This window comes from Loxodonta africana, chromosome 20 (assembly GCF_030014295.1).
Source record: "Loxodonta africana isolate mLoxAfr1 chromosome 20, mLoxAfr1.hap2, whole genome shotgun sequence".
Classification (NCBI taxonomy): Eukaryota; Metazoa; Chordata; class Mammalia; order Proboscidea; family Elephantidae; genus Loxodonta; species Loxodonta africana.
Genome location: NC_087361.1, coordinates 38,797,416 through 38,811,160, shown reverse-complemented (window position 1 = coordinate 38,811,160; position 13,745 = coordinate 38,797,416). Strand labels below are relative to the sequence as shown.

At 37.7% G+C, this 13,745-nt stretch overlaps 1 pseudogene; it reads right to left on the bottom strand.

Moving 5' to 3' along the window:
- Positions 1 to 2,910: 2,910 nt before the first annotated feature.
- On the bottom strand, positions 2,911 to 2,996 carry LOC111750734 (U6 spliceosomal RNA; annotated as a pseudogene).
- Between the last annotated feature and the right edge of the window lie 10,749 nt (positions 2,997 to 13,745).

Here is a 13,745-nt window from a genome sequence, read left to right as displayed (position 1 = left end):
TTTTGTTTCAGGCATGCATGTGTACTGGATGATGGTACAAAATGTGTTTCTTACTGTGATCACGGTGGAAAAAAAAGCACAGAAACTAGTGATCTAGTGCATAAATGTGGCTGGATATGCCTGCAGGAGCTGAGTTATGAATATGAGACATGTTAAGAATTTTGGGCAACCACCAAATGATATTAAGCAGGGGGCAATTTCATGATTATATTTCTATTTTTAAAACACCTCTTTGGATATTGTGTGGAAAAGGAATTAGAAGAGTACAAGAGCAAAAGTAGAAAACCTAATGAGAGGGTTATAGTTCAGTCTGGGAATGGTAGTAGTTAGTAGAGACGGTAGTGATTGAGAGAGAGAAACAAATTCCAGATACATTAGAGAGATTGAGATGAAAGGATTTTGTTAAGAGATGCATCTGAAACACACACACCACTTAGGAAAATCAGAAGGGAAGAGAGTGGACAGAAGCAAAGAAGGAAGAAAAATGGCAACTCTCAGGCATTACCACATTTCTCAAGTATGTTTAAGGTGGGTTATGCTCAAAATCATCCACATTAAAGGCCTCTGGTTGGATAAGCAGAGCAAGAGAATCTTTTTAAACTTTGTGTAATATTAATCACAGTGAAAAATATCTAACACTCCAATCCACGTAAAGATAGTGGCAACTACAGCTTTTGCTACAACTCTCTCCAACACAGACAAATCCACAGAGTGAAAAGAAAGCAATGAATACCTAATATAAGGAACAAAAGAACAGACATAAATACAGGTCTAAACCTGTTGCCATCAAGTCGATTCCAACTCATAGAGACCCTATAGGACAGAGCAGAACTGCCCCATAGGGTTTCCAAGGGGTGGCTGGTAGATTCAAACTGCTGACTTTCTGGTTAGCAGCAGAGCTCTTAACCACTGCGCCACCAGGATTCCATTAAAGGTCCTGCAGACATTAAAAGGATGAAAAGGAAATATTATGAACAGCTACATGCTTACTCTCATCTTGGGTAAAACGGACTAACTTTTTGATAGATGCAAATGACCAAAGCTCCCTCACAAGGAATAGATGATTGAATAATCTTATAATATTAAAATTCTATAATTATTAAAGACATTGAAGTCATAATTAAAATACTTCCCACAAAGAATCATGCATTGATGACTTCAATGGTGAGTTCTGCCAAACATTTAAGGAAAAAATACTGATTTCACACAAAAAGTGCCAGAAAATAGGAGATTACTTCCCAAGTAACTTTATAAGGCCAGAATTACCTAATGCAAAAACTAAAGGCAATATTTTAAAGAAATAAAAGAGATCAATATCCCTCCTGAATAGAGATGCAAAAATTCCAAACAAAATAAAACAATGTATAAAATGAAATAACGTATCATCCTGGGAATGAAAGTTTGTCTTATTCAATAATCAATATAATTCACAATATTTTTATCTAAAAAACAAAAATCATATGCTTAGTGTCATGGAACGAATTGAGTCCCCTCAAAATACATGTTGAATTCCTGGCCTTTGTACCTGTGAATGCAATTCTGTTTGGAAATAGGGTTTTTCTTTGTTATGTTAATTATATCATACCTGAGTAGGGTGAGTTCTAAATCTAACCACTTCTGAGTTAAAAAAAAAAAAAGAAGAACAGATTAGACAGAGACACACATGGGTGACAAGGGGAGAGGAGCAATGCCATATAAGGACTGTCTACAAGGAACCAAGGAATATTAGGACTAGCAACAAGGAAGGAACAAACATGGCCAAGACTTGATTTGGACTATTAGCCTCCAGAACTGTGAGAAAATAAATTTATGTTCTTTTTTTTGGGGGGGGGGGGGTTTAAAGCCACCTACTCATGCCATTTTTGTTATAGCAGCACTGAGAACCTAAGACACTTACTAAATTAGATGCAGAATAAAGCACTGGATAAATTCAACATCTAATCATAATAAAAATGATCTGCAAACTATACATAGAAGGGAATGCCCTCAACCTGAAAGAAAAATCCATCAAAAATTCACAGCTAACACCATTCTTAATAGTGAAAGGCTGAATGCTTTCTGCTAAGATCAGGAGCCAGGCAAAAATTTATTCTCACCACTTTTTTCAACAAATTAGTATAAGTCCTAGCTAGTGAAATAGGAAAAAAAATTATAACAATAATACAATCACTCGATCAATTCCATCCATACTAGAAAGAAAAAATTAAACTATCTTTATATGCAGATGTCGGGATCATCTACATAAAAATTCAAAGAAATAAAAACAAAAAATGCTACTAGAAGAAATGAATTTAGCAAAGGTATGATATCCAAAGTAAATATACAGAAGTCAGTTACTTTTTTATATACTAGCAATGAACTAAATTTTGAAATAAAAACATTTTTTATGATCATAGCAACAAAAATAATGCATACAGGAATACTACATTTACCAAAATGCATGCTAGCCCTGTATCTTGAAATTTCCAGAACTTTACTGGGTACATTTAAAGAACAGCTAAACAAATGGAAAAAGATGTAATGTTCATGGATCAGAAGACATACCACTGTAAAGGTTTCAATTCTCTTCGTATTCACCTATAGCTCAGGTATTCCCAATTAAAAGCTCAGCACGTACTTATGTGGAAATTGACAAGTTTATTCCAAAAGTAAATGGCAATGCATAGAGCCTAGAATAGCCTTAACAACTTTGAAAAAGCACAAAGTTGAAACATTTATACTACTTGACTTCAAGGTTTACTATAAAGCTAAAATATCAAATCATTGTGGTATTGGCATAATGATTGACATATAGATCAATTAAACAGAACAGAGTGTCACAGACGTGGTCAATTTGTTTTTTTGTGGGGGTTAATTTTTTGTGCTACTTCATTATATTTTTGGTGAAAGTACACACAGCAAAGCAGGTTCAAAAATATGAAATACTTCATCCTTGCACAGGGGACATGCTAATCTTCGCTGTATCACTCCAATCTTAGCAAATGCACTGCCAGTGCAAGTGGGTCTTTTCAACAAATTGTAACAGAAAAAAATGGATGTATTTATGCAAAAAAATTAATCTTGACCCCTAATTAAGCTATAAAAAAATCTGAAATGGTTTATAGAGCTAAATATAATAGCTAAAACTTATATCTTGGTGACTTTTAGATAAAACACAGAAAATACAAATTTTTCAATTAGTCTTCAATATTAAAAGCTTTCCTTCTTGAAAGGCCACTATTAAGGCAATCTTAAAGAATCAAACGAATTCCAGATGCTCCTTAACTCTCACTCAACTACTAAACCAGTGGTTCTCCAGTGCAGACCCAAGACCAGTGGTTCTCCAGTGCGGTCCCAAGACCAGTGGTTCTCCAGTGCGGTCCCAAGACCAGTGGTTCTCCAGTGCGGTCCCAAGACCAGTGGTTCTCCAGTGTGGTCCCAAGACCAGTGGTTCTCCAGTGTGGTCCCAAGACCAGCCGCATCAGCACCACCTAGGAACGTGTCCCAGAAAACCCAGGAATGTGTAGGAACACCAATTATCCATCTCCCACCTTGGATTTACTGAATTTGACACTCTGTGCGTGGAGCTCAGCAATTTCTATTTTAACAAGCCCTCCAAGTGATTCTGATTTGAGCTATATTATCAAATAAATAGTCCTTGAATAAAGTTAAAACAAAAAAAAAAAGGACACTGTTAAGGACTTTAAAGGCAAACCACAGTGTGGGAGCAACATTTGCAAACATACAACTGATTAAGAACTTATATCACGGATATTTAAAGAATTCTTAAAATTCAATAGCAAGAAGAAAAAAATAACATAAAAACTGGAAAAAGACTTTAATAGACACATCACCTAAGAATATATGCAAGTGGACAATAAGTACAAGAAAATATGTTAAAAATATTAGGCCTCAGAGAAACGTAAATTAAAACTACCATGAGATAATATTACTACACACAGACCAGAATGGCTAAAAATTTTTAAATGACTGACAATAGCAAGTATTGATGAGAATGTGGAGCAATTGGTACACAGATAGTCGGCAGGACTGCAAATGATATGCCACTTTAAAGGGAAAATACTTCTACAGTTACTTTAAAAGTTAATCATGAATTTACCATATGATCCAACAATCCCATTTCTATGTATTTACCTACGATACACAAAACATATGTCCACACAAAGATGTGCATTTGAGTATTCACAGAAGCTTTATTCATAATAGCCCCAAACTGGAAACAACACACACACAAAACCAAACCAAACTCGTTGCCGCCAAGTTGATTCCAACTCATAGCGACCCTGTAGGACAGAGAGTAGAACTGCCTCATAGGGTTTCCAAGGAGTGGCTGGTGGATTTGAACTGCCAACCTTTTGCTTCACAGAACAGCCAAGCTCTTAAACCACTGCACCACCAGGGCTCTGGAAACAACACAAGTGTCCATCAACTTGTGATGTATTTACTTAATGAAAAATACTACTTAGCAGGCAATTAAATGAAATGATCTACTAATACATTCAATGTTATGGATGAATCTCAAAAGCATTATGCTGAGTAAAAAAAAAGCCAGACACAAAAACTACATACTGAATGATTCCATTTATATGAAATACAGAAAATGCAAAACTGTAATGACAGAATGCAGGTAAGTTGTTGACCAAAGCTGAGGGTGAGTGGAGGGGACTGACTACAACAGAACCTCAGTGAGTGATGGAAATATCTCCACCATGATTACAGTGCTGGTTACAAGACTGTATTTGTTTAAGTTAAACTTAAAGCTGGCCATTTTATTATACGCAAATGCAAAAAGAGAACTGATTTAAAAATTTACTGATGTAAATAATGCCATTTAATCTTTACAGTACTCTTGTAGGTTAAGTGTTAGTATTATCATTTTATACTTAGAAAACCAAGGTTTTACCTTGGTTATGTGGCTACTAGGTGGTAGGAACAGAACTATGCCCTTTACCATGCTGCTTGTTCCTGCACTGGAATCTAAATAGAACACTCTAATGAAGTCAAAGATCAACTTCATCCGTTGATACAAAGATAAAATAAAGGGTAGTTATCAAATTATGGTAAACCTTATCTCCAGTGCCACCCAAAACATAATCATATATATATAAATGGTATATATATAGGGTATAAATATAAATATATATATATATATACACACACACACACACCCTGATGGTGCAGTGGTTAAGTGTGTGGCTGCTAACCAAAAGATTGGTAGTTCAAATCTACCAGCTGTTCCTTGGAAACCCAATGGGGCAGTTCTACTCTGTCCTTTAGGGTCGCTATGAGTCAGAATCGGCTCCACAGCAATAGGCAATGGGTAACACACGAGTTGGCTCCATGATTCAATATTGTCCCCCCCAAAATTTACGTTGAAGTCCTAATTCCTGGTACCTGTGAACATGACAGTGTTTGGAAATAGGGTCTTTGAAAATATCGGTTAACATGAGGTCATACGAGGGTGGGGTGGGTCCTAATCCAATCATGATGGTGTCCTTAGAAAAGAGAAGAGACTCAGAGGGACAGAGAAGACGTCCATTGATCACTGAGTTACACTGCGGCTGCAAACCTAGGAATGCCTGAGGCTACCAGAGCTGAGAGAGACAAGGAAGGATCTTCCCAGAGAGCCTTCAGAGAGAACAGGGCCTTGATTTGCTGACACCTTGAATTAGAACTACTAGCCTCTATAACTGTGAGAGAATAAATTTCTCTTGTTTAAAGCCACTATAGTTGTATTTTGTTATGGCAGCAGTAGGCAACTAATACAGAATATATTAGAGAGGGAGAGAGAATTCCAAGAAGTTGGTACAATATATAAACAATCTGTTGCAACTCTCCAAAATGTCTTAAGTTTACTAAAAATAGAATTTGTACTAAATAAATTAATTCCCCTCTTTTCTTTCAATTACATATTTGATAAAGAAAAAAAGTAGTTTAGATTTCTCTTTTTAAACAAATCATAAATACCATTTAAATAAAAAATGAACCAGAAAGGGTACTTTTTCCTTCCTAAAAATCCTATTAAGCATATTAAAAGGTTATACAGAAATGATTTTAGCACAAAGTAAATCAAATTTGTTTATAGCATGCTGTTGTGTCCGAGTCTCAATAAACAGGCCAATGCAAGACATTATTTTAGCTCTCCTAATATTGGCTTTTTTTAATATTGGCTCCATAAATTCCACTTATTAGGACTACTTTTCTTGAAGTTAACCTACCAACGAAGGTATTCACCTCTTCCTTGAAGAACAGGCTGTTCCATTTCCTAGAAACCTAAGTTACACTGTTATCTGAAGTGTCTGAGCACAGACTTCAAAAGGAGACAGCTGCAGAACACATCTTCACAGCTCCTTGATCTCTGGTTGGGAGTGTGTACATATATTTCTAAATTATCTAAAGGGAAATGTCGAGTTTACTTTTGGAATGTTTAGAAGTTAATTTGTTCTGATAAAGGTGAAATGGCGAGACTGTTAGTTCAAGAGATAGTATCCATTTAATGTGGCCAAATGCTGGAGTGTTAAGCTTCAACTCAAACCTATTTTGACAAATATGTTTTAAACATATACTATTATATGGAAACTTCATTTAACAAAGAGTCCTTATCATTTGAAGATAAGTGCTAAAATACATATGGATAAAATGATATGAAGTCTTAGATTCACTTCAAAATACTATAGGAGGGAAAAAGTAGAGGGAGTGTGGATAGGGTGGAACTGGCCATTAAAAACCAAAAAAACAAACCTGTTGCCATCAAGTCACTTCTGACTCATAGCGACCCTATAGGACAGAGTAGAACTACCCCATAGAGTTTCCAAGGAGCACCTGGTGGATCTGAACTGCCGCCGACCTTTTGGTTAGCAGCCGTAGCTCTTAACCACTACGCCACCAGGGTTTCCAGAACTAGCCATTAGTTGATGGTTATTTGGCCTGGGGTGAGAGCTACATGGTGGTTTGATGTATTATTACTTACTTTTGGTATGTTCAAAATGCTCCATAATAAAAAGTTTTAAGAAAATGGAATTTGCATTTCAAAACCACTGTTTATACTGAAATGAAAATGAACCAATGTTCTCAAGCTCCTTGGTGAGTTGGTTATCGGAAACCAGACCACATTTTTCATTTGATTTGATGCAATGCTTTATATACATGATGGTTAGGTTCCTGAGCCAATCCACAAAAACCTATAAATTTTATTTTAAATTTACTAATCACCATGATTTAACTCAGTCATGGATTTAAAACTCTTTTGTGGGCTGGCCTGAGTAGCTAACACCCCCATATAATGTTATTTCCATGAGGCAATGTGTTCCACAGAGGTGAGAAAAATGGACATTTAACTGTATCAGATACATGTTTTCCAAACTATCACTGATCATTGTGACCTCACTGACATTATGATATGATGTATCATCCAATTAAGGACAATTTTAGAATGAAAGGAGACATTATTAATAATTGTAATGAGACAACAGGCAAAAATTGAGACTGCCTTAAGCCAACCAAAATACATGGTCCCCCTATCTATCAGGTGAAATGCATTTATGTTCCTATGCTGAAAAAGCTTATGTATGTCACAGAAATTTTATGATTTTTCTAATTTCACAACACTATTTTTTTTTTATTACTCTACAAAATGAAAACAGAGAACTATAAAACTACAAAATAATCTTTAAACCACACTCTGTAAAGCATTACATATTTTTTCTTAATTTAAGGATTTTACAGATTATATATGGTGCTAAAATTAGCCTAAAGGTTCCAAATAATTTCTGTCCCATTCAAATTACAAACGTTTTATACTGTAAATTGTTTTTATGCCTTTTGTGCTTTTAAGTAATGACTGTCTTAACACTTACTTGAAAGAATCTCAGCTCTGATGACAACGAGGTTGAGTCATAAAAATAAAATAAAAATTTAAAAACAAAGCCTCAATATTCCCTTTATTAGCAAAAAAGGCCAGGCTACACTATGGCAACAAATGAACCCTGAAATTTCAGTGGCCTAGGACATAAAAGTGTTTCTTCATTCAAAATTCTCTTTGCACAGCTCCCTTCAAGAAGAATCTTGGGAATCCAAGCTCTTTCTATATTGTGGCTATGCCATCATATGCACGGCCTCCACCATCACTAAGCTGGAAGAACAAGGAGTGTAGGCACGCTGGCTCCTTCACGCTATTCCAGGAGGTAACTCAGATGATTTCCGGTCATATTTCATTGGCCAGAGCTAGTCATATGACACCACCTAACTGCTAGGAGGCTAACACATAGTAATCTTTATTTAGGTTCAGGATGAGGAAAATGAAATGGGATTCTGGCGACAGAAGTTAATCTTTCAGTCAGACCTACGACGTTTTCAACCAAATAAGTGGGCATTTCCATACTTTATCTGCTCGAAGTAACATCTGTGAGCCCATTATGTCCACCATTTCCAATTCAGTGTAACAGTGTCTGAAATACCATAAGTGAAATAAATAATTTCCAGAGAAAAACCTTTACACAAATGTCTTCAGAAGCCCATTCTAACAGCAAGGAAACAAGGATTCAGGAAATTGTTCTAAACAAAACGTTTCAAGTTATGACTTAATCTTTCTTTCTGATGTTCTGTATGAAGATAGGCAAGTAGCTCATCATAGCTCTCTCTGAAAAACTCTTAATATTTTGGAGATTGGTACAACTCAGTCTCTTCTTCCTTGAGTTAAATACTTCAAACGATCACTTAATGTTTGTTCATTATAAACCAGTTCTAAAGGGGGAAAGGCTTTGCGATCTATGATTCACTATATTAGCTGTATTCAATTAAAATGATAAAGGACTAATGTGGGAAAAGAGTATTTAAGGATACAAAGATGACTACTTAAGAGAATTCTCGGTAATGACTTAGATGGAAAGATAACTACTTCCTATACATTTAATGGCAATGTGAATTATTATTAAGAATGATGATTAAAGACTCAATCTATCATTTATGTAGAAAAGATGGTGAACTAACCATCTTTAAAGCTCTAATTTTGGAATTTTCCCTGATATTTCTAGTGTAATACAGACAAGCCACTGAAAGTTCTTTTCTAGCTTTGCACTATCTATGATAATGAAAATCATATCCTCTTTTCCACATAGCACTGGAGAAAGATTTTATCTAGGGGCTAAAATAGAACTAATGAGGGAGAGTGCTTGAGTTTCAAGCTAGCTTTCTTTCCTAAATGATCTTTTTTTTTGTTCTAAGGACTACATAATTGGCAGTCAGTAGATACAGCTTAAATGCCTGTTGTTGGCCCCACAGCCCCTGCCTGGGAAAGTAGCCTCAGGCAGTTCTTCTTGCAGGAACAAAGATAGAACCACATGACCCTGCCCTGAAGAACAAGAATTATTGCTTAAGAAAAAGATAACTATATATTCAGGTAGCTATGTAATGTATCATTCAAATTGGGATGATTCTGAGAATAAAATGGGAAGCTAGGACTAATTTCACCTGGACAACAGGTATAAACTTTGAATGTTCGGGTGTTCGCCCTTCCATGTGTAAGCTGCCCTCACCGAGATCTATTCAGCGTTAACGAAGCAGCACAAGACTCTTTCTGTTAGGGATAACCTGTGGAAGATTTTTGTTGTTGGGGTTGTTTGCTGCTGTCAAGTCAATTCTGACTCATGGTGACCCCATGTGCTCAGAGTAGAACTGTCCACAATGTTTTCATGGCTGTGACCTTTCAGAAGCAGACCACCAGGCCTGTCTCCCGAGGCACCTCTGGATGGATTCGAACTGCCAGCCTTTTGGCTAGTAGTTGAGCAATTAACGGTTTGCACTCCCCAGGCGCAAATTGACCCAACCAGTTCTCTCATGCTGGAGAGTACAAATAAGTGACGCACAAAAGGAGGAAGGCTCAGTGTTGCATAAGCTATCAGTGGTTCAGTGGTAGAATCACTGCCTTCCTTGCAGGGTATCTGGTTCAATTGCTGGCCCATTCATGTCATGTGCAGCCACCACCTGTCTGTCAGTGGAGGCTTGAGTGTTGAGTGTTTCAGAAAAACTTCCAGGGTAAGATGAACTAGGAAGAAAGTCCTAGAGATCTACCTCTGAAAAAACAGCCAAGGAAAACCATATGGGTCACAACAGTCTGATCTCCAACCAATGATGGGTGGCATGGTTTTTGCGCACAGTGAGGCAGGCAGCCTCAGAGCCCAGCCCGTCTAATAGACATCTGCTCTGGCTTATCCTCCTACACCAAGCAGAATAAACCCCACATTCTTCTAAAATTGTCCTTGACAAGATAATCACAGAATGGGCCACAGATGGCCCCAACCCACCTCTGGGTGGTGAGTTATCATCTTAATGGAAGAAAATCAACCTCTTCCTCCATCCTGGGGGATTGAACCCTTGTCTAAAGAAAATGCATAGTCATCCCCAAGCTCTGAGCACCTGCAAGAAGGTCAATCCTGAATATTCATGATGAATTTACATTTCCTTGTCCGCTCTCTGTAAAAACCGAGGTCCCCAAGCTGCCTGTGAGCAATCTTGGAGGCAGCAGCCCGATTGCTCCTTTTCCTTGAAGGACGAAATAAAGGCGTCTTTCTAAATCTCTCACCTTTGCCTCTTGTTTATTGGCGGTAACAAGTCAGGCCGAGCAAAACCTGGGGATTTTACCTGGCAACAAGGGGATCACCATGAATGGGGGGCCAACTCTACGCAGTTTAACAACAATAGTGTTGCATAAGGTTACTATAACTGGTGGGTCTTGGAGAACACTAGAGCTGCTGCGAAATTGCAAAGAAGAATTTATTGTTTAGTCCCTCCTCCGGAGCACAGAGCGGCTTCCTGTGCTATCTCACTTCCTGGTTATCCTTATAATGAATTTCTACCACCTAGCTCTGGAAACCCTTGTGGTGGAGTGGTTAAGAGTTCCGCTGCTAACCAAAAGGTTGACAGTTCAAATTCACGAGGCGCTCCTTGGAAACCCTATGGGGCAGTTCTACCCTGTCCTATAGACTCCTTTTGAGTCGGGATCAACTCGATGGCAACAGGTTAGCTCTTGCAGCACAATGGTTAAGAGCTACAGATGCTAACCAAAAGATCAGCAGTTCGAATCTACCAGCTTCTCCTTGAAAACCCTACATTACTGTCCTACTCTATCCCAGGGTTGCTATGAGTCTGGTCTTGGTTAATATAAACTGAAAGCATCTCTATCTTGTAACATTAACAGTATACACAACGCATATTTCTATTATCATCAGAATTTCAGTATTAGGGTTAGGGGGCAAGTAGTATGGAATAGGAAATGAGAGTGACCCTGTTGCTACTACCTTTGAGTTATAGGTCAGGAAGCTGAAAAACCAAGGAGGTACAGTTGTCCTGCGGTATCTACCAGGGATTGGTTACAGGACCTCCCATGGATACCAAAATGCACAGATGCTCAACTCCCTTGTATAAAATGACGTTGTTGCTGTTGTTAAGCACCATAGAGTTGGTTCGGACTCATAGCGACCTTATGTACCACAGAAGGAAACACTGTAAAATGACGTAGTATTTGCATATAACTTATGCACATCCCCCCGTATACTTTAAATCATCTCCAGGTCACTTAATACCTAATAAAATGTAAATGCTATGAAAATAGCTGTTACTGCTTACACTTACCACTTAGTGCTTTCTCAGTCTTTGCAAGCACTTCATCACACACCAGAGAGACCATTTTTGGTGTTGTGCGGTCAGCACTAATACTTCCGCGAATTTCAGCTTTATTGTGCGCATGCTCAATTTGTTCTTCCCATGTTACGGCTCACTTCGGCAGCACCAGACCAGTTTTCAAAAGATCTAAGATTTTTATTTTCTAATCAAGAGATAGCACCTTACAGTCCCCCTTAGCCTTTGAGGGATTGCTTTGACCACTTCGCTGCTTTTTAGCAGCCATGTTTCCACAGAAACAAAGGGTGCACACAACAAGTAGCAAACTAAATAGACCTGAGGAGAACAATGCTCTCGAGCGCTGGAGAGAGTCTGAGGATTGTGAAATGGCGGGAGGTGACAGCACGAGATGCCTACACACCGCTTCATCCGTGTGGATTCAGCGGAGTGCTCAGGTTATGGCAAATTCAAGTTTTGCCTTGGGGAACTTTTTTTTTTCCTGAATATTTTTGATCTGTCGTTAGTTGAATCCATGGATGCACAAATATGGAGGGACGACAGTATTACTAAAAAAAATTAGATGCTCATCTAAATATATTTATTTGAATATTATGCATTTTTTTAAAACTCTTGTGACCAGAGCAAGTAATATTTTACCAAAGCAAAAAAAAAAAAAAAGACCAAATCCGTGTTGTCTAGTGGATTGCGACTCATAGTGACCCTACAGGACAGAGTAGAACTGCCCAGTAGGGTTTCCAGGGATCACCAGGTGGATTCATACTGCTGATCTTTTGGTTAGCAACCAAGCTCTTCAACCATTTTGCCACCAAGGCTAATGCTTTACCAAAGCCAAACCCACTGCCCTCCAGTCTTTTCCGACTCATAGTGACCCTGTAGGACAGAGTAGAACTGCCCCCATAGAGCTTCCAAGGAGTGCCTGGTGGATTCAAACTGCTGACCTTTTGGTTACAGCCATAACTCTTAACCACTAAGTCACCAGGGTTGTTTTGTTTTGTTTTTTTAAACAGGTATCGTAAAAACTGCTTGAGTTACCAATAATTCCACAATATAGTGAAAATAGGATACTAAGTAAAAATAAATGAGGTTCAGAAAAACAAACATTTTAAAGCATAAAATATAAGGAAATTCAAGTCTGAAAAATTTTTAAGCAGTCTAAATGTGAAGTTGAAACAGATCTAACAAAGGTTTCATCTACTGCCATCTAGTGGAAATATAATTTATATTTATTATTAGACACTGACAAGACAAAACAAAATAATAATAGTTTAATGTTCAAACTCTAGGGAACCTTAGAAATTATTCACTCCAGTGATTTTAGACCAACAGATCTCTGAGGCTGTCACCGAGACACTTGGGTACCCCTGAAAGTGCAGGATGGGGGAGGGGGGAGGGTTCTGGGTCCCCACCCTGAATCCAACTAGAACAATTACGGTTTTATCTGTTTTATATTTTGGGCTTCTGAGAAAATTTCATTTAAGAAAGGGTTCTATTTCTAAAAAGGAGAAAAAATAAATGTTGAAACACCAGATCTGGTACCATGCCCATCATTGTATAAATGTATAAGCCAGTAAACACCAGTGTTCCAACGTCACATAGATGGCTGGTGGCAAGGCTAGCCTTAAAACTAAGGACTTCTGACTAGAATTTTGATTCAAATACTTTTGGGGTAACAAACAAACTTGAAGCCCAGTGTTTTTTGTTCAACAGCACAAAGGGTTCATTTCATTTAAACATAGATTTCCTTAATCTTTATTAAAATACCTTGACCCTACTATCTACCTTGCACCATTAGAAACTTGAATGGACACAGAATCTCAAAATGAATCAATGGAAATGAGATCATGGCTGTTAACTGTAATTACTCTTTGTCAAATACACAATTAGACTTAGTCTACCACTCCTTGGAAATAATAAAGAAAAAGTAGCTTGTGGAGAGAGTCTAAGAAGGACCTGGTGACATACGTCTGAAAAAATTGGCCAGTGAAAACCATACAGGTAGCAGTGGAACATTGTATTATATAGTGGCGGAAGATGAGCCCTTAGGTTGGAAGGCACTCAGAGATGACTGGGGAGGAGCTGCGTCCTTAAAGTAGAGTCAACCTTAATGA